The 27,255-nt window shown below is 41.0% G+C and overlaps 1 long non-coding RNA gene across 1 annotated transcript in view; it reads right to left on the bottom strand.

The window, feature by feature from the left end:
- Positions 1 to 27,241, bottom strand: part of LOC138685483 (uncharacterized) — a 50,536-nt gene extending 23,295 nt beyond the window's left edge. Inside the window, exons 1-3 of the long non-coding RNA XR_011324752.1 lie at positions 25,930 to 27,241; positions 15,599 to 15,765; positions 7,572 to 7,700 (exon numbers count right to left, since the gene is read on the bottom strand). This is a non-coding gene — a long non-coding RNA (uncharacterized lncRNA). The remainder of the gene's footprint in view (positions 1 to 7,571; positions 7,701 to 15,598; positions 15,766 to 25,929) is intronic.
- Positions 27,242 to 27,255: the final 14 nt, after the last annotated feature.

Below are 27,255 nucleotides of genomic sequence, written 5' to 3'. Positions count from 1 at the left end.
TGGCCAGCAATATTTGCTGTCGTACTATTATTTCTGCCCACATTAAACAGTTGGAAAAGAGCACTTTCATTCTGAGGTTGAATACACAAAGCTGTGTCATGTTCAAGCAGTGCCCTTATGAAAAGGCACCCATCCAGAAGTTGTAGAGCTACCCCTGAAGGCACTTAGTTTATCTGAAGTCCTGAATTAACACCATGAGTTTTCAAATGCATCACGTTTCTAGTAAAAAGTCCAAACATTCAAGAATAATCAGCTGAAATCTATTTAAAATCCCACAAATTACAGCCACAATGCAAGTCACAGGAGAAAGGTAGCTTTCTATAGTTCCTGCCTGAAGGGGGAAGCAGTCCTGGCACAAACGGGATATTGCCCAGCTGCGTACCCCCTCGCAGTGCCCGTGCTCCTGAGGACACTCCACTTCCATCAGCCTCTTTGGTAAGCACCCATGCATGCACTGCAACAAGCGGACACGCAGGAAGCCATCGTGTTCTGCTGTTTAGTGGGCCAGAAACTACACAAGTGCATAATCGCTGCAGCTATTAAAACCTTTGATGATCAGTTTAATTATTTCCATCCATAACAAAGAAATCACAGACACCACCACTGCCAACTGTCCCACCCCCCCAAACTATTCGTATCTTTATGAATAGTTCACTAGGAAAATTTTAACAACCTTAAACGTTAATAACATAGGGCACTTAAAACTATTTTCAACCAGGTCTGTTGCATGTTTGTATTCATTGTCACCAGCTATCATGTGCTCTAAAGGCTTGTAACTTGAGGCCAAAGTCAGACATTTGCAAACTACTTTGATTTAACTAAAATGTGCACAGGCTTTATATAAAAACAGATTTTTCTAAAGAGCTCATTACTATCTTAGTTCTGCTGCAAATGAAGTCAGCAAAACACAGGAAACAGCAACAGTCATATCAGCAAGACCAGGCAATTCATGCAGCCCAGTCAGTAGCAGCAGCTTCGGAGACAAAACATTTCTACAGCCCAGAACTTGGTTCTAATGCAGATTTCCATCTGCTGGATGACTGGTGGCAACAAATTAGTCCAAGCTATCAATATTTCATAAGCCATAATCAAAAACCTTGTCATTACAATTACTGTATTTGAGCATTTGATCTCATTGACACTTTGCAGATACGACACCTGTGTCCAAGCTTGCTTGATTTTATTTTTAATCACAAGTTTAGTGGTAACATCCCATTCTTGAGAATTCCTAATATACACGCATGTAACACACAAACATTTTCTCCAATGAAAACCACAATGCCAACTGCAAGTTTAGAGCTACACGTTTGCAAACACTGAGGACAGTACAATATATACCTCTGCCCATGAGACGAGGTAGTGAAAGATGGACACAACAAAATCCCAATCACCTCTCTCGCTTCCTCACAGTTGAATGAAAGAGCAGAAATGAGTCTTCTAAAAATCAAGTGCTTTGACAGCTGTGGGAAACCAACCCAAAATTTAAAAGGATGGCTGCCACTGCCAATGGGTCTTTGAGATATTGCTCACCACCATGACAGACAGAAAAGATATGCAATTTAAATGCAAGTACATATTTAGCGTCTTTTTATTTTCTTGAAAGTGCAAACTGCATACTCTTGTTAATCCTAACTGTGGCTTTTATCATTTCAGCATTTATTATGCTACCCCTAGGAAACTAAGGACACATACTAAAATTATTTCACTCTTAATGCTAACAATATCACCCATTGCTGACTTGCTAATTTTCTCCAAATGACTCTACCAAGTTCTCTTTTCCTCTCTAATTTCTTTTCTCTGCTGGCTCCCCAGACATTTTTCACAGACAGATTTTCTTTCTCACTTACAAATCTCCACTTGGCATTCACTAAAATACTACAGGACATAGTTAAAAGCCAGAGGATTAAAATCCATTTAAACCAACTTGATAGAAAAGCAAGAACCTGGAGGGGTGGGGGAAGACACTGAACTGTTCTTTACTGACCTAATGGCAAGTGTCTCCCCCTGAGAAGTCCTACAGATTTCAGGTAGAAAGTCCTCCCCCCACCCTCCAAAACTAGCCTCCGTGTATGGGAATATTTTTATTTAAATCTCTACTAGTATCTTAAACAATTCGATCACATGAAATAGGAACCATTAGGCATGACAATCTTAAAATACACCCTCTGCCTTCAAATACATGTCAGGCAAGCAGAGGTAACGATGCATTTCTCTGCACCTGTTCTTTGCACAGCCATTGAAAGAGATGTCCCATCTGCTATCAAAGGGACGAGTCTAGGCCATAACAAATGAATTTGTTTCAATGAAATTTTCATTAAGGTTAAAGCATGACAGGTTTGAGACCACTTATATCTGAAGAGTGTTAAGTGCCAGGAGGGCAGGGATTTTTGCACTTTCTGAAGCCTGAAAATCAGTAACATAATGAAGCCATGAAAGGAGGACAGGAGAAGGGAATATTGAAATTTTTTTTTTCTTCCTCCTCAAACCACTTAAATATTGAAAAGGCTGAGTGATTCACTTTGAAGTTACACTTTAAAACCTTAAACATAAGAAAGCAGGCAAAGGTAAAATTCTAGCGGTAAAAACTCTTTCGTTTCTTGCTGACCCTCACGTAACCCTGCTTCTTGCAGTCAGTCAATAATGCCCTCTGGGCTTTACAAGCTGCACCCCTGGCACTTCACAGCTGTGATATTGCCACAAAATTAATCTCTATCCAAGACATCAATTGCCCTGCCTGTTTGCATGCTTTGTATGCAAGAGCTTATGGCACATTCAAAAAATTTAAAGGGTAATAGTCACAAATTTGAAACTGGAAGATAAGAGTTTCACGGTCTAGATTGAAAACTAATAACTGAAAACCACACTGAAACAAAATTATTTGGCATTTCTGCAGAATTTCCAGAATTTCTACATAGTGCCACAAAACTGAGAGTCAGATTACTGTTACTACCCATGGCTTTGTTTATGAGCCTTTCAGAGCCTTTTATGTATGTGGAAACTGTTCTAACAACAAACTTTTTTCAACCACAAATGCTTAACCATTATCAGTGAGAAGAGTGTCTACTGAACACTACTAGTAGTTGCCAAAGCTAACAGATTAAGTCAATGTACTCATCTGGAAGTTCTATACTGAGCTATTTTGGAGATACAATGAGCCAAGAGGGTTCGGAAAGCGTTCAAATAGTGAGTTAATCTTATTTTTCTGAAGCAGGAAAATTTCCCAAATGCCTTTTCTAATTTGTCTCAGTTTTCCTCAAATAAAACAAAATAAAAAGGAACCCTAGTGGAAGATTACAGATGTACCAGATTAATTATTTTGGTCAAGGGGAGGTCAGTGAATATGAAAAATGAAAAGCCAATTTTAAACATGGAGGTAAGGTCAGTTCCTGCAAAGTGAATGTGGAAGAAACACAAAAGCAAATTTATTTAGAAGCCTAAAATACAGTTCTACAGCAATTTTTCATACCTACTACCCCAAACCACAGGAGAGAGAAAAGAAGGTTAATTTCCTAGCAAGTAAGCAAGTAGAACTATTACAAGAATCAGGTACTCTCTCCCTCTTGTTGGCCAAAAGTTTGAGCTCACAGGAAATTCAGGCTGGGGAAAGGGGAGAAATGAAAGGACTTCAGGTTTCAGGGAGAGGAAATTCATCTCTTCCTCTTCCAGAGGCATACGGCTTCTCACTTTTTTGGCCCACCCTGTGGCAAGGAAGATTAAGCCCAAAGTAAGTATAGAACAAATAATCCCAGAGCTGACAAAAAAAGGAAAGGTAAAATTCAGTGGGCAGAACAAATCTGAGAATAAATTCATACGGAGAACAAAAGGGACAGATCCAAGCACTAAAGAGAAAAATGAATTGTTTAGTTAATGAGCATCAGGAGAGATCCCCTCCATAACATCTGACAAAGAGATGTTAAAACTTGAATCACACTTAAAATAAAGCAAAAGTGGTTTGGGAACTAAGATAGGGAAAAAATTATTACTAGATGTTGTGCAAACTAAATAGCATTCCTAAATTTCATTTGAAAATACTGCATAGATATTTATCCCAATAAAGGAAAGAATTTTGCTCAGCTCTTGCTGAGGACCAGTTATTATTGAGACTGTCAAATGAGAAGTGTTCTTCACAACCTGTTTGAATAAGACAGAGTTTATCAGTAACTTAATAAGAATAATCTTGGACCAATGTAATTTAAAAATTCAAACAAACTGACACTGAGAAATGAGACAAAAATCAAATAAATAAATAGTGCAATGAAATAAGGATGGAGGGCCACCTACATTTTTCCTGAAACATGACATATTTTCAATGTCCAATTTTTTTCTGGCTGCTCATGAATTTGGAGTTATCCACATCCTAAAAATGCTCTGTTTTCTGTTAAAGCTTAGTGAGCATAACAATAACAGTAAGTTTTTAACAACATGCACACTAAACATTGCAGCCACAAACAGTGAAGTTACTTGCCATTATGAGAGATATTAAAACCAGAATATAAAAAATAACTTTATTTGCACAAACTGATTTTCTTCAATCCCACCGAATTTTTTGTTGATGAGCTAGTTATGAGGTTGATGAACATATTGGGGGAGATAGGAGAAGAAAAGGGGATTTACACAACAACAATTCCACTGTTGTCAGAGGGCAATATTGGTATTAGTACACAGTAAAATCTAATGTTTTCACATTGCTTCTGTTTCCAGATAAACCCTCTTGCTGCTGTTCTTCAAACACACCCTGCAAAGCACTGTCCTTTTTCCTCTAGTTCATTTGTCATTTTTCTCCTGTCTGATTTAACATCAAAACCATCAAAAGCATCTGTACTTCAAGGATTTGCCCTTTGCCACATTCCACATTGATTCTCTATTCTCTCCTTGCTATAGCTGACAGCTACTCAGAAGATAGCTGGTGTCAACCAGGACTTAAACTCTGCAAAGAAAGCTTTCTGGAAAAAAAGCCAGAGCTGACCTGATTTATACAGGGCAAGGACGTCTGCCTTCAGTCTGCCTAAGGTTAAGGAGAGACCAGTGATCCTGCACTCCAGGCCAGCAATCGCTCAGAGCCCTTTGCTCTACAGGGTGTCAGCAGCTCTGAGGGATGCTCCATCATGCAATTCACACCATAGTAACCAGCTGCAACAACAGCAGCATGCAGCAAATGCAAAGAAGAGTCTGGAAAAACTGAGGCTTAATCCCTTATGTCACACTGCTGTGGTCACAGGGCACAAAAGAGGCAGGAAAGTGAATGCTAAACAAGGCTTAGTTGTTAAGATGAGGAGTTGTGGGACTGCTTGTGCACTGAGGAGTACCTCCATCAGCACTAGAAGAATTTTCAAGGGTATAAACTAATCCAAAGCACTTACCTCAGAAACTGGAGTATTCTTCAGAGCAGGTACCAAAACCCAACAGACTTCAGGGCTACCTCTACATTAACAAGAGTAAATCTGGTGACACGGTACTCGAGAGACCCGTCCAGAAGACAACTCTCAGAGCCAAAGATCTGAAAGGGCTTTGGCTTGGATTTAGCTCCTGGAACTCTGAAAACTGTAATTTTCATTTTTTCCTCTCCCTCAGTCCCACTGGTCTCAGATTTATATTATGTTCTTATCTTTTTTACTCAAAGAGTAAAATTACCTCTATTAAATATGTTAAGTAAATAGTTTGATTGAAGGATGCAATTGCCCTAAAATGCAACATATAACTAACAATGTCATAGCATAACCCAGACCAATCTGGTGAAAGATAAAACAAAAATGCCTTTGGTTGAGTTGCACAAAAAATGAATCCTGTTAAAATATGGTCTTTGTAATGGTTTCATTTTTATTTCAACATAATCACTTTCAAATAGGAAGCCCATTGGAAGTGTATAGCTCAATAGCATTTTGACTGACTGCATGACATCTGGTGGCAAAGAAGTTGAAGATGATACTAATTGAAAAGCAGCTAGCAGATCACAGGTAAAGCTGATTTGTTACAGCGGGATCGCATAGTTGCCACATGATGCAGATCTGATCTTTCTAACAGTGAAGACTTACACCTGCATGCCTCTCCCCCTCCTCCTTCCCTCCAGTCCATCTAAGCAAACTCTGATATGCGAGCTCTGCTGATACCTGGCTAGCTCCCAGCAGAGCTCTCATTCGGGTAGATATAATCAGAGATATGTCAGGGTACAGTACAGTTGGTGGATGAATCATTCCCAGAGAAGTCAGAAATGTGGTTTTCATGGGGTTATAGCATGACTTTTGCAAGGATCTGAAGAGCAATGGACCTGTTCTAACACTAGAAGGTATAGCATGCGCTGTTCATTCTGCCTCGTTCATGATGATGCACCTAGGCCACACAGAGAATGCCTTTACTTTGCAGTAAAGTCCCTTTACCAAGGCTTGCTCCTTTCCACAGTATACAACTGATTAAGAGAGACACCTCACCCCCCTGCAACACACTTACTACTGCTGATTTTTCACTAGCACCTCTCTCACACTTATAAACATGCTGTTGAAATTCTCCATTTACTTTACCAGCCTAGGAAACGTAATAAACACAGTTGAAGACTGTGTGCTAGGTAAATTTTCCAAAATTGGTACAGTTCTAATAAAATCCTTTTAGTCCTTTAATCTTCAAAATAACCCAAGAATGTTTCTTGGATCCTTCCCCAGCTTCTTTAGAAAAAAAATGAAACAGTTCATTTACACCCTCTCCTTATTTACAATCTCCCTTTTCTCTACAGTTATTTATTCCTGTCTTCCCAGATATCACAGCCCAAGACTTTTCCTCACATAGAAGGCCATAGTCAGTAGTTCTAGGTGCTACTTAGCTAGTAAATACTAAATCATCACTAGAAATAAAGCTTTATATAAGAGAATATTTCACAGGAAACTCCATTAGCACTTTGATAACTGAAATCAGCAAAACAAGTGACTGAAACAGTGCTAAGCTTTGATCTCAGAACTTTTCTCACTGCTCTTTTCTTCCAGTCCTCCTTATTATCCTGCCTCCTGCCATGTTACTCCTTCTCACTCTTTTTTCTAAAATACTTAAATGTGCTTTCTCTAAGCATATGATTTCTAGCTGCCATGGACTGAAGCATTTTGGGGGAATCAGATTAGCCATGGAAATTTTTAAACACCAGAAGACCTGAAAACTCAGATAAACAGTTCTATCACAGTCATGAACATCAGTTTCCCAAGTTGGAATATTATTATTTTTTTTTACCCAAGCTTATGGATGTTGCAAAATTACCATTTGAAAAAAAGTGGGGTTTTTATGATACCTACCAAAATTAGCTTCCAATTACTCTAAGAATGTTACATGATTAAAACAGAAATAGCATGAAGGAATATGACAGCTTTTCACTACATGGCCCAACAGGGAAAAAAAGAAACCCAACCATCACTTATATTTAATTATTTTAGGTATGCTATTTCACTGAAACACACTCAAATATATAAAACGTTCTCATACTTGACTACATATTTTACACCTTCTGTGTGCATAAAAAGTGTGTTTGGAATAGCTAAAAGTCAACAGATTTAGTGCAATATAATATAAAACAAGTAAAACAGACATTGACTTACTGTTAGGCATTTATATCCAAATCTTCAGGATTACCTTAGATACAGCAATTATTTCAACAGAGATTTAGCAGGAAAAAAAAGTCATTTGAGCCATAAAGCTTTAGTTCAAGCCTGGAGGTCTTCACCTAGCTGAAAAAGAAAAAGAAACTAATTAGCCAAACTATGGAAAGGGTTATGGAACAAACTAGCAGACAAATGGGATCCTCAGCTGAAGTAAATTTCTAGAACTTCATTTATGTCAATCTATACCAGCTGAGGCTGTGTGCCCTGAGATCAAGTGGTTTGTAGCCCCTTCTGCTGGGCGAGAGTTAGCTACCATGTTTGCACACTGAGGTGCTTGAGCTGAATTAAAAAAAAGGGGGGGGGGGGCATGGAAATGAATTTAAGTTCAGTAGAAGCAAAGAGGTGAGATAAGTCACTGCTGTGATATAGTTCTCACCGGCTGTATCTGTAAGTTAAGGCAGTTATGCTCTACTGTGCATTTTTTAGTCCTGGTCTTAGGTGCACAGTGTAGGGGCACAGCCCAGCATTAGGGCAAGTGGGTTTCCACAGTCCTGGCTCACTGACTATTCAGGAGAATTATTTGGGAAGGATTTTATCCTCCTCCATGCTCACACGCTTCTAGTTCCTTCTGCAGGAAATAGAATGTGCAACGGGGTAGTGTACATGCTTACAATTTGCCTGAGATACAGACAAGATGCATCAGGGATCAAACCTGCAGAGATTAACCCCTCTACAGTACAGATGCAGCCATTCTGCCCCCCCACAAAGTAGGAAGTATTTACGTTAGTACTCAAAAAGGTAGCAAAATATATCATAGCTCTGCGTGCCATCCCATTTCAAGCACTACTGACCTTTCATTTTCTGATGTATTTTTGAACTAAGTTTTCTATATCCCTATTCATAATGTTATATTCTTATGCTGCCACACTAACATTTTACATTTCTATAGTGTTTTCATCAGATGATTTCAACGTAGCATGAGGGTCTATTTGCGCTTTATTTCTGTTTGCCTTGTACCCAGACTTACTACAAGACTGATTGATTTAGAGTAGGAAGCAAAATGTATCTTGTAATACCTGCTTGTTTGGCATAGGTACATAAAAATTGTTAAAATGAAGTTAACGGTACCCAGTGTACTGTTAGAAGGAATCGGAGAACTGGCACACAATCTGCCAGCAGGTAGCACTGCTCTGAACAAGCTGGAACAGGCTGGCACCCAGGGGGTAACACATCCCTCAATGAGCTAGAACAGAGGCTGATCCATGAAAGGAGGAAACGATCCTTTGGACCAGACAGATCTTGACCCACGGAAAAGCATATATAAACATCATTGATACACTGTGGAGCTCGGAAAAGCTTAAAGCTTCCCTCGGGGAAAAGCTCTTGAGCCTAGCCATCTCAGTCTCAGAGGGAAGAACCACCGAAGCCATCAGAACCAGCAATGTGGCATCAGACTTGTATCATTGTATACATAAGGACTGACTAATAAATTGATTAATGTCCAGTTTTTAGTAGTTAACAGAAAAATTACCTATTATCTGAGCGTAAATAGATGTTTGAAGTTTTGAGGTTTTGTCTGTCTCAGTCTCTCAGAGTACTCCCATCATGCTGGTCCCAAACTCACAAATAGTAACAGCAGCACCATGTGCAAACACTGATGTCTTACAGCAACCTCACCAAACAGGGAATTATTATTCCTATTTTAGATATGAAGAAACTGAGGTGTAGAGAGCTTAGCTGACTTTTTTCCAAACTAGCAAAGCTAGTAACACAGCCCAGTCTCCCAAGAGCTGGCTGCGTGGCTCAGCAGAGGACTGATGCAAGCTTTGCAAGAGATCAAGGCTAACAAGACTAGAGGCCTTTGTACTGCTGACGAGGATCTGTGCTGCCAGTCCAGACCACAGCTCCATCTGGCCCTGTCAGAAATCATAGCTTGTCCTGATGATCAGAAAACCACAGAAGGTAGACATTTTCAGTATTCTTGCAAATAAATTGTTTCATCTCTTACTTTGTATATCTCACCAATGCATGAGAAATATAATTGTTGACCTATTGTGCTCTAATATTTTGTGAATTTCTAATTTCTCTGGTAGAACATATCTACATTATAATTCAAGAGTTTCCTAGTAACATCTCATAAAGTTTCAAGCATCATTTTTTTCCAGACCACAGAATAACATGATGGCAGAATGTTCTGTAAACCTATATATATATGAGAGAGAGAGACAGTGTGTGTGTGTGTGTGTGTGTGTATGTATGTACGTATGCCTTGCTCTGCCAAGCCTTGTAGCTGTTGGGTGAAGTTCTGGCAGTTTGGCAGACACAGGGCTCTAGGATTAGTTACAAGAGGACATTTGCATATAAATCTGTCTCTATTTATGAAGCCTAAGAAAAGTGTCATTGGATTTTACTTTTGAGAACAAAGTATGAATAACTTCATATAAGCTGAGAAAGTTAAACCTTTTTCTCTGTTAGGTTTGAGTTAGGTTTCTAGATACATAGACTATATCCATATTTTTAATGACCCGTGTTCTCATAGGTGTTCAGATTGTTTCTATGGGCAGGAACACAGCCTGTGTATGCTCTGAAGTTTGAATTTGATCTAGACCAATTCTGTTCCCCTTCTCTCTTTTCCCCTGGTGGATTTTTCACTGCTTACTGATCCAGCTGGCTTGCTTCAGGCTGCAAGTAAGTTTGCATGTAGTGGGTAGCTTGGATTTGACTGCGAGCATCTAGATACACTTACAGTCACCTATTTTAACACTTAGCCACCTCTTTCCAGGAAGGAAACTGGGGCAAAGGAGGCACGTACAACTAAGGAAGATGGGCCACAGGTTTTAGCAAAGAAAAGTGAAGTGCGATGTTGAAATTCAGAGTATAAATAATCATGACGATGACCATACCTGAGCTGCATTAAAGTTAGTTTGCTTTACGTGGCCAGGAACTCCACACCTCTGCTGAATCATACCTACATTACTGCAGAGCTCCTTCAGAGATGCTTCTGGGAATCAGGAATGTCACTTGTTACAAAAAAACCCAAAATATTTTAAACTGATACTCAGTATCATCTCCTACCTTTGCAGTAAATCATTCAGAACTCAAGAGCCATTCCTGATCACCAGTACTTACTTTGTGAAGTTTTCCTCTCTTAATTTTAAAAGCTAAATTCAAAGTTTCTTCCAAGTAATTCTCAATATCAGAATCGAACTCAGATGAGCTTAGCCTCTGCTGCCATTTTGAATTAAGAGATCAGTGTTAGAAATGTGTTTTTAGAAGCAGTATTTTATAACTGATTGTTGGCTTCTTTCTGTTCATTTTTGTGTGAGCCTGTCAACAGATTATTTTTGCAGAGATTACTGGCACTGTGACAGCCTCATCAAAATGGCAACATCATAGACCTCTGTCTTTGACCATACTTGTAAGATGCTTAACTTTCCACTTCTGGCCCACTATGCTCCTTTAAAAAAAAACACATGATCCTTCTATTAATATATACTTAATAGTCCATGGAAGTATAACTTCCTGTGTCTCTGCTCCCTGCATGAAATAACATCTGCACTAAGAAAAGTAGCAAACTCTCTCACTGCTGAAGATGTATGTATCCTAGTACCAATAATGACAAAACAGTAAAATGAACCCCGTTTTTACTGGAATGTCATTTAACATTTTTCCAAGTATAATAAAACACATCAACTGCAACTTTAATAATTTTACCAGCAGTTCTTTGTTTGAATTTACTTTTAGTATAGCTTTAAAATAATTTTCTGATTAAACAACCTGACATGCAATGGAAGCACTGTAGAAATTATTTTGATACCTACACTGATACCGTCAGTTTTGCAGCAAAAGGATCAGGTTTTCTGTCAGCATGTCAACTTTTCTGCACACAGCTTTGCAAACTGGTAACAGTTTGCATGGGGAACTTCGCATCTGACAACCCGTTTTACAAATTTCTCCCATTATTCCTGGGGCAAATCCTGTAAGGTTTGTTGACTCCCATGGCACTTGATAGGAGTGACAGGTGGTCAGGGGGTTGGAAATTCATCCCCGTGTAGGTTGGCACCTATTAAACGCAAGACCTACTGGTTTTTAATCCCCAGGATCAGTTTCTGACTGCTCTATACATATCATCAGGAGGATACAGCTGTTGTAGATCCAACAGAGCAGACATGAGCAACCTGATGCCAATGTGGGGAGACAAGGCAATTTGCCTCTCTATGGAGGAGAGGCTGCTGTGCAAAAAATGTGAAACAGGTCAACGTGGAGGAGACAGCTGATGCAACCACAAGAAGGAAACTTCACCTCCTTGGATCCAAGTGCTGGATGTGCCTGTGAACGACCACACTCCTCCACAACAATAGATAAAGGGCAGAGACTAGCTGAAGGGATTTATTGATATAAAAATGATTCAGGAGAGTTTTATGAATTGAAGCTCGAGAATGAATACAGTTGAGGTCCAGAAGAGAAGGTGTAACCAGACCTTGTACCACAAGACCATGAGACAGGAAGTAGTTGGAACTTATGGCAGTTCTTAATTTATAACAAGATTAATACAAGTAGTATTTTCATACTAAATAACTAGGCAGGTAAAAATTAAAAGACTATGTGGTTTTTAACACTCATAATGAGATGAGATACATCTCCCTCTGCTTCTTTTTCTTTGGGCACAAAGCTTTTGATTTTACAGTGGTTTCTAAATCTGTCCAGCTGGTCAGCTTGGAGGGCAAGCATTGCTTACTAAGGGCCTACTCAAACTGGATGAATTCATGTTTCCTGTTCTTACACACCTTCACAAGCTTTCTATTCTCAGTCAAGTGGACTATACATAAATATTTTCAATTTTAATATTATAAAAATACTCTGTCATGTGCCACTTAAGTGACATGCAGGACATGAGTCCCACCTCAATGGAATAAACATTTCAAAAACCAGATTCAGTTAACGTAAAAGTGCCTGAATGAATATGCCCAAGAGCTTTATTTTTTAAATTTTAAAATTGTAAATTAAAACCTATTTTAAAAAATAATTTTATAAATTCTTTTTATCTGGTCAATTTTGTAATTCATAAACATAAAAAAAATTGTTGAAACCCACAGAAAACCCACTGAGCTGAGATTTCAAATATCTTAAACACATCCAAGAACTTCTATTAATTTTTAAAGACATCTGCTTTAGTTGAGCACTCAAAACAGATGTGAATTTTGTGTTGCTTTATGGCAGAATATTCTCAGTTGCTAATTTTTGACTGCAGATTTCTAATTCTACATGCGAATATGCAGTCGACACAAGCAGTCCAACACGCAAATGTGGAAAAGAGTGGTTCGTGTAAGATAGTTGTAGAACTACTAATTAGGAGAGATACAGCAAAGTATTCTCGGGGAAAAAAATCCAACAACAAACGACCTTTGCAGTTTTAGCGAGCTGAAGTGAGGAGAAGACCAGCTCCTTCCCGCCCCTGGTTAACACCGGTGGAAAGAAGCCTATTGTTTTCAGCAAGAACAGGATCAAACCCATAGCTGCCAAGGTGTTAATGGCAGCAGAGTCCACCCTGCTTTTGGGACTGCCAGCACCGGGCCACAAGGTGTTGGCATCAGCTGCCCCTTCCCACCTCCGGCTGCGTGGTCCCAATCTTCCGCTGCAGCTTCCCCCCTCCAGCTATGCCACAACAACTGCTTGTGGGAGCACAGGGTAAACCGGATTGCTGAAAATAGCCCTTTTGGAGTGTTATTTTTAACCTGGATCCCTTCAGATCATGTCAGGGTGGCCTCACGAGCCATTGTGTGCATGGGGGTGCATAGTAATGCAGGATAACGAGTTACCAACAGCATGCGGTGGGGATGGGGAGCGGAATACAGAGGACCGTTTAATCTGGCTTTGCCCCTAAAGGCAGAGTATTGTGAAACTACATCCCTGTTTACCAATTTCGTGTACAATATACGAAGCAGAGAGAATACAAGTCTTTCTGTCATACCCATGAGAGAACAACAAAGTTCCAAAATGCTTAAAAATCATTAAAACACTTTTCCTTTCTTTTTGTTTCACTGTAGCTAAATATACACACAGAGAAGATCTCTTGCAATATTAAATAACTATTTTCCTCACTTTCTTTATCCTTTCAGTGTAATTCAGTGCCTCTTCTAAAGGACTCCATCAAAGCCGAGTCACAGGGTGTCAGAGACATTCCCAAGAGCAATCTCTGCTAATAAACTACATGGCAGCTATTCACAGCAGAAGCACTTACTCCCAGCACTAGTAACACAGTACCTTCTAGACAACTTTTCTAATGATGGTGTCACAGAGAGGAAGTAGTAGTACCTTCCAGATAAAAGCAAAAATATGTGCACACCAAAAAAAGAAGCCATTTTCCATCAGGAACGAAGAGGGGCACTGCTCTGAAAAATGGGACAGTAGAGCGGTCCTTGAGACTTGTCAGTGCATTTCCACCCACAGAGACTGAAGAGGTGTCCACACACTTGCACAATGAACACTGAATAGATACTGGAAAGAGGAAGATAAAACTTTTCCCTAAGAAGCTCTTTCCTTTATTTCTTGATAGACGAGTCCTATCCTTCTTTCTCAAAAGCGGGTCTCTTCTCCAGGCTTCTGGGAACTAGCTGCTATGAGGAAATTTTTGAATAAAGAGGAAGTTTCCTAGCTCAGAGAGCAGCAGCGAGGGAAAAGCCCACATCCTCGGACTGGCTTTTCTTTCAGCCCTTCCATGCATTTTTCAATAGTCATTTGGCCCCTGGTTGTCTGTTTGAAGGACTAGCTACACAAACAAGCTGTAAAAACAAGCAGTTCAATTGGTGCTTCTGTATCTAAACAGGATGTCAATATTAGCTATTTTAATCTTTATTTTTTGATTATTTTTAATCCTTTCACAACTCTTCATCTCTGAGACTGATCTGGGATTGATATTGCAGCCAGAGAGGATTTGGGATTTTATTGAATCCTGCTTCTTTGCCATGTAGCTAAAAGGCTTTTGCCTTGTTAACAATATTATACTCCAGTTAAATCAATAAATATTCACCATGTCTGCCCACTCCTTGTAACTCCTCCTCGGACAAAAGCCTCAAAGCATTTGAGTACAGCAGAATAAGATCAATGCTTCAAATGACAAGCAGGCAAAAGAAGCAACAAATACAGCTTATCCAGCCAGTTGTCTTTTCCCTGCCTTTTCTCTCCTCCTGTATCCCACTTGTCATCTTTTTTCAACACCTCATTATCTGCCTCTTCCTTTTTCTGTGCTTTCCTCGCTTGGTCTCACCCTTGTTGCCAACAGTTCGCTGCTTCTCTTTCCAAACTCCAGGTGACATCTTGTTGCCACAGCAATATCAGACATAAAAAATTACATCTGCAACCAACTGCTGTTCCAGCAAAAGTTTGTAGAAATAGGCCTCATCTACAATGCTAATACTTTTGAATTTGCCCCTAAAATTTTCAGTGCTAACATTTTCACTGCATGCTCTTTGCTCTGTTATCCTTACAAGCTGAAACCCTTCAGGTAACCCATCATATTTACTCTTGTAGGTTCCAGACTTTATAAATACCTGTCTATATATAATGTGTAGATATATATATTGATGTAAGTACATATATCAGTTTTTTAAACACCCCCACAAAAAAGCCAGTGCATGTATATACACTGACATGCACAGACTACTTCCTCCAATCCGCCATTACATGTATAACACCTGTAGATTCATCCCTAGCTTTCCTGACTGCTCCTTTACCCATTATTATTTGATCTATCCCTACCATGGATATGAAAACTGTCACCTGGCTGATGCTATACCACCACCCTGATTTCAGCTTTCAATGCAAAATCATTCAACCGCCTTTTCCATAACTCACATGCACGGTGGTGTGTGGAATTCAGCTTTACATACAATGGAAAGCCATGCTTTGCTTCCTACCAGTTGTGGAGACAGGATATTCATGACCAGCCAGATTCCCTGGGTCACCCCGGCAGGGCAGGAAACAGCAAATGGGGTCGCAGGCACAAGACCAGTAAAGGCACTTACTTATGGAAGAGAGGACTGTCATGTCCTAAATCATCTTCTTCCCTCTGTCAGATATCAGCCATGCTAGCAAGGGTTTCCCGAGTTAAGAGAAAGCTAGGCTTACTTGGTTCCCTCTGTTTTCAGTGAAGCACATCTGAATGAGATTACTCCTTTGCCTTCTGCGTTACCTGCAGAGAAAGCCAAAGGTGATTAACTTCTAAATTATCAGATAAGCTTGCAGTCCAAAATAAGCTGGTAATGAATATTCCCCAGACAATAAGAGTCAACATTCCCATTTTAGTCATTACAGTTTCTACCTGTCAACGGCATGCATGTGCATCACATCCAACATGGCTTGACATCATTAGGGCATCATCTTGTATTTGAAGTATGTGGCTAAACTTATACTATGAAATACACTATATATATTCTACTTTCTTCAAAAACCTGCAAAATGATGTCTTATCACTGTGTTTCCTAATGAGAAAATTAACTTAGCTAACTCAGTATTACATATGCCCCCATGAAATTATCCAGTTTGGATTTTGAGTTTTTACTGACAGTTGAATTGCAAAGTTACAAGTGAAAAACTTAAATGTCATTAAACTTGAACAAAGAATTTCAAATAAACTAATAGTTGGTCATTATGAAAAAAAAAAACTTAAAATACGTATCTAATAATTATTCAAAATTAAAAGAAAGCATTATCTATCTCCAACAACAAAGGACAGAACAGGGAAACTCAGCAAGGGAGGGACAGCTGCAGCACAATATATTTTTTGTAGCCGGGGTTGTGAGGGAAGGTTGTTTGTTTGGGTTTTTTGCATTTGGGCTTTTTTCTCCTGGAAGCAAGGAAAAAAACAGTTAGATGTGGCTTTGCATATGCCAGATGCGACAATGAGATCAAATCCCTTTCTGCGGAAAGAATTGCTTCACAGAGTGTTTGATTTTGAAAGAGCAAGGACTCATTGTCTCTAAATTTTGCTGGATACCAATAAATGCTGGCATTAGTGTGACATTTCCCTTTGAAAGCTGGAGTACAGAATTAATGCTCATAAACAGCGCAGATCTGCAACCCTTGCTATGGCAGAACAGTGCTTACTGTCACAGACTTCAGAACGACGCACGTGAACATGACTATGGGTTACAGCCCCGGGGTCTTTTACTAACAACACTTTCATTTTCTACCTACCAGATGGAAGTGGGTTTTTTCTTATATTTGGGATATCTTTCAAGGACCTAATGCATTATTAAAATCTTCTGATGAAGTACAGCATTCATAGTCGTAGCTTACATATATTTAATCAGTTTAGCTTAGCAAATGTTTATAGCATTTGCTAAACGATTAAACAATTCTTCAGAGACATATTACAAAGTAACGTCATAAATTTAGATATATATTTCTTGCGTTATAACAATTGCTTCACTTACGAAAACTTCATCTTTAAAAAATTAATACGGTTCTCTGCCTGTGCCATAATAGGTTATTTTTTACATCTCTCAGGTTGGACATGGCTGTAAAACACTGGTTTCTCTCCTGCTATGTAGTAAATTACAATCTACTAATAAAACTGTCTAAACATCTCTGCCATGATTCTCTTTCATGCACATGAAAGAAATGTCCATGTGTGATCTATTTGTTGGTGGTCTTCTTCAAACTGTTTTCCCTAGATTTTTCATACACATATATTTCATAGTTGCATTTATATTGGCCTTCAGTTCTGCACATGTATCAGCCAACTTGGTTTTGGTCTACATTGGCCTTATCCCAGGTCTTGTGGGCCTTATTGAGGTGAAAAAATGTTTATAAAACTGAAGAATGGACCTCCTGCTAATGTTCTTTTAAGAAATTGTCAGCATTTGGATCAGAAACATTTAAAAAGTACATTTAAGCATTCCTTTAGCTTCATTTCCTGGAAGACATTCTTAATTCTAATTTAACAAATTAATGTTAATTAAGTGGCTGCAGTACAAACAAAAAAAAAAGTCGAGAATGTAATCTTCCCCTGTCAAAGTTAAAAAGATGCATATTCACAAAAAAATAAAAATAATCTTTCTCAGCAAGAAGCACTTGCAATAAATCAACTTCTGAGGCTTGTAGCAGCTCTTTTGTGTGATATTGTGTGACATAAACAGAAAATCTGAACATGAAGTACCATTCTTGGGAAGAAATTTGACAAAGCCATAATGTGGTCACCTCATTACAGAGAGATCAACTGCTGCTAATAAAAGCAGATATCTTGGAGAGCCAAATCCATGGAAAAAAATGTGAGACTGCGACGCCTGCCACTGGCAGCTGAAAAACAAAAAGTACTTGGCTTTGTGGACACTTGAGTCCCACAAGCGTTAACTAGGATTAACCTGTTTGTCCTGATCATCGATTTATCTGCTAAGTAAGGCTCCAGCCTTACTCAAAGGTCCCCTTGGCTTCAGGTCTGGCCTCGTTAAGTAACCAGGGTATCAGGGAACTGTTATCCTAATACCTGCCTAGAGACGATGTTCTCAATTCTCCTTTTCAAACATGGCCAACCAAAAATTTTTCTTTCCAGGCCCACCCGCCAGTGGAGAAGCAATGTGGTTTCTCCAACACAGGTGTAGCGGTGGCCTCCTTGACAGATCAAGCACACTCCCAAAAGTCCCTGTGCCCTCCCAGCAGCCTGCGCTGCCCATCGGGGTAGGGCTGCCAGGTGTCTGGCGAGGGGCAACCCTTTTCAGGGTGCACAGCTACCCCAGCAAATGTCCACCCTTGTACAGGCCTGAGCTTGCTCGGAAAGGAAAAGTGAAGGGGCATCTGCCAGGGAGGGTCAAGGCTTCCTCAGTGACCGGCCCTTTCCATTTATTGATTTGTCCCTATGTCTTTCATATTTCATCCATGTTTTCCTGTCTCTCCCATATTTTTTCTCCCTTTACCTTCATAGCTACAAGACCCTTAAGACATAAATGAAGCTTTTGGTATTTTTTATGTTCCTGTTAATTACTTCTCTACAGTTTTGAAAAATAAAATTTCCCTTAGTGATTTATTTTTTCCATCTTGACAGATACTGACTGCTTCAGACACACCAAGTTTAAAAGTTCAGGGTGCCTGTTTTACTTTGTTCATTAGAACCACCTACTATATCAACTGATACACGTAAACATTTCTTACCGAACTTACTTCATAGACATAAGCAAATGCATAAAACTGCAAAAACAACTGAGGAACTTTATTTTTTATGAATGGTGAATTATTCAGAACATAGAACTGCAGGGAGATGTTCTACAAAGTAAGATTAAATCTGGTGAAAAGATTCAGATTGTCTATCTTTAACTAGTAGTAATATTAGAATATGTCAAAATCAGATGTTTCATTTCAGAGAAGCAGGGGGGTTTATTGATGCTTTGAAAATGAAATTTTCATTTCCACATTTTCAATTCAAAATTCCATTTATTTTTTAATTAAAACTTTGATGTGAAAAAAAAAAACAAAGAATAAAACAAAATAACTAATTTGTGATCAAATTGAAATAAGATGCTTCAATTTTTGGTTCAGATATAAATAAAAAATCTATTATTTACTCTTCTAACAATAATCAATTTGTGTCAAAATTGTTACTACAAAAAGAAATTACATATGTCACAGTAGCAAAAGTCGTGATATATACAAATAAATGTGTAATTCAGGGACAGTGAATGCTGATAATACTTGAGGTAACAAAAGAAGAACTTCAAATCCCATGCCACATCACATTTTAAGAATTAACCGATCTCTCTGCCAAGCTGGAAGATACAAGAAAATACTTCCTTTCTTTTGATATCATGATCTGAGTAAGATCTTAAGAGCCAACATAGACAACCGTGTCAAAAGAAGGGAAATAAATATCAGTTAAACCAGAAGGAATTAAAACAAAAATCTGAGAACAAAGCGTACGATTTTAAGGCCTTTAAATCCTTTACAGGGTGTGAGTCTCAGAGACATCAAGGTAAACATTGTCATCCTAAACAGTTCCAACAATTCTACCATAACCCATGTTACTCTTAATATTTTTCTAAACAGTTCAGAACTTAGCAGTTCAGAGAGATTCTAGTCCTACAAAAATACGCCATCTACATGCAAATAAAGTACCTTAGATTTCTATTGCAAAGGGTTACAGCAGCATCTGCTTTTAAAAATTCTCTCAATGGGAAAAAAAATGCACGGCCACTAATTTCTGCACTGATTCTTATTTCAAAATATTTTATATCTCTTTCAAACTATCGATAGCTGACAGGAAAAAAAAGTTTGCACCAAAGTGAAAATCTGTATTCATCATTCGGCATGACTTTTTAAAATAAAAGCAGCATTGTTTTTTCTATCTTTTAGTCTCTGCTGTTTTGGAGGGGAAAATATTCCTCTCTTTTGATGTCACGATCTGAATAAGTTTTTAAGACCCATTTACCAAGACAGAATACAGTGTTAAAAGAAGAAAATAAAATGAATAAAAACAGAAGGGACTAACCCAGAAATCTCTGGTGGCTTAAAATTACTATTCACTCCAACAAGTTTTAAAGAAATTAATTCTTCACTCCAACATTGTGCTGAATAGTCTCCATATAATAAATCTTTCTTAACTGACTGGAGCTGGTAGAGCGAGAGGCCAATATACTGTTTGCGTTCTCCTCTCAAACTTTTGCTCTTTCAAAACAAACCAGGCTTGTCTCCCCTTATACCGATGCACACTGAAACACCTCAGACAAAGAGCAGCCTCACAAAAGGCAAACCCAACATGTTCCTAATATCCCACAAGAAAGACTGGCCGTAGAGCATAAAATATGAAAAGCCTGCAGTACATCCTCAGAGGACCGTAAAAACATCTACCCTTAATATTAAACATTCCTCTGAAAAGAAGTGTTTCACCACCAAAGGTAACCACGTATTTCACCAACAGAAGCAATCTGTGGCTATACACAGCTATCCAGACTAAGACCATTACACTGCGAGGAAACCATCGTTCTACACATCGATGTGCAGGTGGCTTCTTTGCATTTGCCCTCTTATCTGTAGCTGCCCTCCAGCCATCTGCCCAAGCAGAGCTGAGTGATGAACCCAACTAAGGAGGGGTTTTTTAATAATTTTTAATTCAAATGATCCTTTTTGTTGCAAAGGATGTGCACATGGAAAATTCTTGCTTTTGGCTGATTCAAGCAGAGTTAAGCAGTCTTACCAAGCACCCCTTCACACCTAACACAACACTAGACACCAAGCGAAACCAGGCACCCTCAGGCATCATTCCATGATGTCACAAACTGACCACAGCTCCTTCCCTCTGCAGGAGGAATGAAGGCTGGTGCTCACCATTGCCTTCGGAGGAGGAAAAATGTAAGCCATTTACTTTCAGCTCTGCCCCTTGCCCATTCTTTCCATATCTGAGACACAGTTACTGAAGTGGTTGTGTTTTCAGCAGTGCATAGCATGGAGTTACAGTAAATCAGTCTTGTGGTAGATACTTTTCACGGTAAGAAAATGTATTCAAATAACTACCGAAGGGGGGAAAAAAAAAAAAAAACAAAAACACAAAGAGCTAATAAAGAGGGAGATAAATACTTGCAGCCCCATCTTTTGCTGGAGATGAGTAGTAATGTGACTACAAAAAAGTCAGAGGCCAAGTCTACCACCAACTGGTGTAAGGTTTGGCTGAGACCCCTAAGGAGATGAATTTTGGAGTACAAATCAAATTCCAAATGTAAAAACTAGTGATTCAACAACATAAATAGTTAAATGTTTTTAAATCAGCAAAATATAAACATATATATGTATAAATATTAAAAAAAAACCCACACAAATGTCTATGATAAATGCTGAAGTGAGATCTGAAATGAAATTTTATTACTATTAGTGATAGAGAATAGTGTTCTTGATATAAAAAGAAAGAGACAATCTCTAGAAACTATAAGCTTCCCTGGATCAACTATTATTCTTCAGCATGTCCATATTGTACTGAACAAAACAGGAACCCAGTTCTTTCTGAAACCTCTGAGTGTTAGCAGAATCTCAGTATTAAATAACGATATAATGATACATAAATAGATACCACAAATCTGTTTACTTGGCTGCTACTAAAATCCTGCCAAAAATATTCTAAACAAAAGATTCTAATAAGAGGTGTTTTAACGACTGTTCTTTCTAGAAGTTGGTAAGTGTTTTCAACCAGCCTTACAGATGATTAAATAATACTCAGCAAACCCATGGTTTTTTCTTTCAATGAATAAACTATAGCTAGGTTAGACTTTCATTACTTTATGACATTCAAAATCCCAGTGAAATATGAGAGTTACAAATGGGTTTGCATTATTCTGATTTTGGGCAATCCATCCGTGACACATTTCTGCTTGTCAAAACGACCAGACACTGATTAGTCTTGGCACCATGTACTTTTCTGGAATAACAATAAATGTATGTCACAGATGGTCTTTGCATGTCATGCATCTTTACAAGTATTTCTCATTTATTTCTTTTTTCTTCATGTATCACAGCAATTAAGAGAAAAGGTACAAATTCAAATTCTAACCCAGAGATATTGTTTGTCCCATTCTGCTCCAAATATAAGGGGTTAAAGTGGATAAACTGAATTCACTGTACCTTCACTTTATAAAGTTAATCAGAAAATGTCTTTTCCATTTATGAAGCCTTGCAAATATTGTGTGCAAATGTAAGCGTGCATGAAGGAAAGACAAAGAATTCCTTTTTTTAAGAATGGCTACAGTGTGTGTGTGTGGTGCCCTGGATTACCCTCAAAATGTGCAGATGACCATTACCAAAGGAAGTGGAAGGAACAGCATGTTCACCAACTGCAGAGCCAGGAATAACAGAAGCCACACGTTCAACAACAGCCATATGACTACAGGCAGGCTCTGACCGGGCACTTCCCATTCAGGATTAACATAATGTTTATATGAAGCAGAAAAATGCACCTCACTTACCCAAAGCTACATATTTCTCTAAGAAACACACGCCCCTGAAATAGGAAGCAGTACCTCTGGCCTCTTAACTGAACAGATGGGTGAGCCCTCAGACTAGAAGTGCCAGCTGCAGAAACAGGATTTGAAATGATCGGAAGTCATCATCTGTTTCCAGAAAGCACGCCTTGGGTTTCATCCCAAAGATCAGCATCCCCGCTTCTCAGTGTAAAAACGAGATGTTCTGACTGGCGGTTTGCTCCTGCACACAATGTCAGTGTTGCCCAAAGTGAAACAGAGGAGAGGACAGGCAGCAGACGCAAGTGGGGTCCCATCCTTGCCTTTATTAATTATTTAAGAGTCCTCAATGTTTGCACGGAGCAAAACGTTTTCAAACTGGTAACAAAAATACGCCTCCAGGCTAACCAAGGTCTTCGTGATATCCCAAGCAAAGTGTCCAAGAATGAATTCAGAGTCATTAACCACTTCTGAAATAATTGTTACGTTTTTATATGTGTTTTAAAATTAATATGTGAAGTAAATTTAATCTGTTTGTTATTATCTTTATTGTTTTGTCCCCAGGCTTCATTTTTATCTCCATGTCAGTGAAACATGTCAGATAATTATTTTAATTAATACAGCAATAGAATCCACAGTAACAAACATACTTTAAATTTTATCTTAAAAAAAGAGAGTCTCTTCAGAGATCATCGTAAGAACCAGCCTTCAGGTTACTCTGGAGAGCACGCAACAGGATGGGGCAGAGGTGAGCTCAGTACTGGTCACAGGTGAGAGGTGGCTGGTCCTCTGCCCCTTGTGGGGAAAGCCCTGATAGGAGAGGAGACAGACTCACACCCAGTCCCTCCTCACAGAACTCTGCAGTTACTGTATAAAATAAACTGCTGATCTGAAACATGTAAACTGTGGGTAGATGAGGGTCTGCTGCCCACCAGGAGCTGTTTGCTAGCAGTCGTGCTTGAACTCTTAGAAGGAGAGACCTGCATGCAGCTACCTGTCTTCCTCAGTACTCGAACTACTAGGCTAGCGCATTGGAGGATGGTTCTGCGCTCCTTCTGGCCGTGGCTAGAAGCCCGCTGCAGAACAGCCTTCCTGCAGAGGACTCCAGACCATGCAATTGCCAGGCGAGGTGCCTGCTGCCTCTGCAGCCCCTGCTGAGGTGCCCCAGTGGGCCTTGGCCAGCTGCCGCGGTCTAGCACACGTCCGTATGTGTGAGCACTCTCTGCCTCCAAAAGAAGGAGGCAATGTATTTCCCCGGCTGCAGTAACCCCTGCGCTGAGCCCTGGCTGGGAGCCTGGTGGGTGATGGGGGCCAAAGAGCTGCCAAGGAGCATTTCAACAGTGCGACAGGAATGGTAGCAGAGCTCCAGTACTCCAGCCTGTGCTCTGGTGCTGCTTAATACTGTATATATGTATGCACGTATGTACATATATGTAAACAAGCATTTCCCCTGCCAGACACTGTGGCAAGGCTGTAGCCACCCAGCTCAAAGAGTATCAAAAAGTCCGGTGTTACGCAGTCTTTGCTTTAGGCGCTGCTTCCACTGTTCATTTGCTTCCTTCTTCTGGCTTAAATGTTTTTATTTATTCTGTGTGTTCTTCCTAAGTGGGCATGTTTCTGTTTGATTTACTAACTAACAAGCCAGTAATTTGGGAACAAAACAAAAATCAATGTTTCATAAAGGAGCCTAACTAAGGTGATGGTGTGAATTAACAAATCGAGCCCAAGGGTGTCAGAAAAAGGGCTGTGCCCACAGGCATCGTAAGGTTTGTTTGCCACGGCCCCTCTAAGGTGCCTTCTAATCGCCTGTCTCTACAAAGGTACCAAAGAGCCTTGCTGCAGGTGGCTGCCTAGAGCCGGGCACATGCGTATGTATGCTCCACCAGTCTGGAACCAGTTTGCCTGTCTCGTACTGGCATTCCTGGCAACACCTTAATGCCCGTCCCAAGACAGCATAGTTTCAAACCAAGACATTCAAGCACAACTCAGTACCTCTTAACCATAAAATTGAAGGTGACGTGCAAAAGTCAATGCAAAACAGTTTGGAGGGCGAATTAAGTAGCCTTTGGGAAGAAAGTGTGTAGAAAAGCATCATAGGTCTGAAAGGAATGCAGGGACAAGCCAGAAACACAAAACCCCAGAAGATGAAGGGAATCAGAGAACAGAAAAATGTCAAGAGGAGGGAAAGGGGGAGTGCAATGGGGGTGGGTGAGTGTATTTTCCCAGTGAGTGAGCTGCGAGGCGCGGGGCACTCACCAAGTGGTATTTAGGGATGAAAGTTTAATTGGTACTCTTTTCTGTCCTTTTTGATCTTTGCACAAAGCCTTTCTTCACACAAAGGACAGAGAGGTTTCTGTGGGGCTGTATGGTACGGCAGCCAGTGTCCCTCGGTTCTGGCATTTCCCGTATTTCCCGGGATAAATGGGGTGCTTCTCCCTGTTCCTCCTGCCTTTCCCTCAGCCTCCGGAGGAAGACATTCCCGGGACATTTCCCTGCGGCGGAACGCCCTAACCCCTGTGACAGCAGTTTCTCTGGCGCGCAGTTTGCTCTCGCCACCAGATAAGGTGCGACACGAGTCCAGGACAAGCCAAGACCCCCCCCCCCCGCCCCGACCCCTCCCCGGGCTGGGCTGGAGCCCCGCTTTTCTGCCGGCCTCCTTAAGGCCGGCGGGCCGGGGAGCGGCACGCTGCCGGCCGCCCTCGGCCCCTTCCCTCCGCGGGCTGCGCTGAGGGCCAGGGCGCGGGGAAGGGAGCGGGGCGGCCACGCGTTCACCGCCATGGACCCGAAGATAACGGGGAAGACAGGCCGTCGGCGCTGCCAGCCGCACGGCAGGCGTCTTCTCTAGCACGCCGCTTGGCTTCCCAGAGCTTTTTCTTTGAAAAATAAAAATTAAGCCAGGCCCCCTTCTATCTTAAGTACCGCAACTCTAAGAACACCGTGAAGCGGGGGCTGCAACAGAAAGGGGGAACCATTCCTGGGAAGTACCGAATACCCTCTGCATCTGGGGGAGACACCTCCGGAGAGGCGAGCGCAGGGACGGAGCGTTAGCGGCCACGGCCGACTCTTTCACTGATGACCGACCCCCTGGGGCGAACCTCTCTCCGGCTGAGGAGGGAGCCTGCTGGCGGTCGGTAATGCCTTGGGAAGCTCTCGGGATCCGCAGAAGCCGAGAGAAACGCCAGCAGAAGTTCCTGACATCTGCACCAACTGCCTTGAGTAATTTTGCACTTGAGATGCTCCCGTAGGAGAAGACTATGTCATGAGGGAAGCATCGCCACCTTTATCCTGTGTGGGAAGCATGAAAATGTGTTTCTGGGACGATCAAAGCCGGGCGAGGGGGGGAGGATATCATGTTCTCACCGCTTCTGCGCTTTGCTTGAATTAAACTCGGGAAAAAAAAAATAAAATTACGAATAACTTACCCGGTCATGCTTCCTACTTTGTTCTATGGGCGGCATATCTCTGAACGGATCGCAGAGCTCTCAAATAGATTTATTTTCAATTATACGAAGAGATATTTCACAGTGCGCATTTCTATGCAACCGGTTAAAAAAAAAAAAAAAAAAGCCCGAAAGCGAGCTGCATTGATCAGCTGCCTCCCCAAAAACGGCTGCTGCCGTGCCCGCTCGCTCCCGGAGCTGACTGCAATGCCTCCACTTAATTTGCTGCCCCGGCAAATCCGCTAACATGCTAATTCCTATGAATTCTGCAAGTTTATTTATTTTTGAAAGTTTATTTCTGGGAACAGCCGTCCCAGCAGAAGTTAAACAGCGGATGCCAGCAGGCAGCAAAGAACACGATTTTAAGGCACCCGTTGAACTAAACGCACTCCTGCCTCTCTTCCCACCCATCCATAAGTAATCTGATCATGTCACACTCGTGCCAGCTAATACTTTACGCCACATATGCGTGTATGCATTGAACTACGAAAACGAAGCAGGCTCTAAAGTGGAGTTTTTTGTTTGGTTTGCCTCTGGGTTTGGGGTTTTTTTGGTTGGTTGGTTGCTTTGATCTTGGAGGGGGCTGGTTTGGGTTTTTTTTCTTTATTCTAAGCAAAGTTTTGCTTAATGAAAGGTAATGTTTACGCTAACGTTTTAGACCAAATACGAACAATACAGTGATGCTGGTTAGGGTATTTCCGTCTCTTCGGAAGATTAAATTAGGCTTAAATCGCCCAGCTCTCTCCTTCGCAGCGCCCAGCGGGACGCGTTAACGCCACGGCACGGCTGCGGCCTCGCCAGGCTGGCCCGGGGCGGGCGCGGGGTGCGCGGCTCCGGGGGGGGACCGGCCGCTCTGCCCGCCCTGGCAGGGAGCGGGGGGCGAGCAGGGAGCGAGCCGGGGTCCTGCTCCTGAGAGCTTTGCCCCTTCGTTCAGTTTGGAGGAAGGGCCGGACGTCGGGGCGAGGTAACTGAAAGTTCACTCGCATTTCTGAAGATATCGGGAATGAAGGTACCTGAAGTAAGGTGCTCTAATAATAAAGGGTTTCTGAAATGGGTATTCGAAAGCTGCGGGTGGACGGGAGCTAGAGGAGCGTGCGGGCAGGTTTGGAAAGGCAACCGGGAAGGGCGTCTTCGCCGGGCAGGGGAAGGCCCTTGTGCCTCCGCTGCCAGCCCGGAGCGGCTGACCCCCCGCGGGCCGGGCGGCTACGGGGGAGGGGGGCGAATCGCTTAACCCCATCGCTTGCGGCGGGTCCCGCAGGACCCGGGCTGCGCCCAGGTGGAAGGAGCGGGCGGGGGGCGGGACGGCGG

The sequence above is a fragment of the Haliaeetus albicilla genome, chromosome 5 (assembly GCF_947461875.1).
Source record: "Haliaeetus albicilla chromosome 5, bHalAlb1.1, whole genome shotgun sequence".
Classification (NCBI taxonomy): Eukaryota; Metazoa; Chordata; class Aves; order Accipitriformes; family Accipitridae; genus Haliaeetus; species Haliaeetus albicilla.
This window is presented reverse-complemented; position numbering and strand designations above follow the sequence as displayed.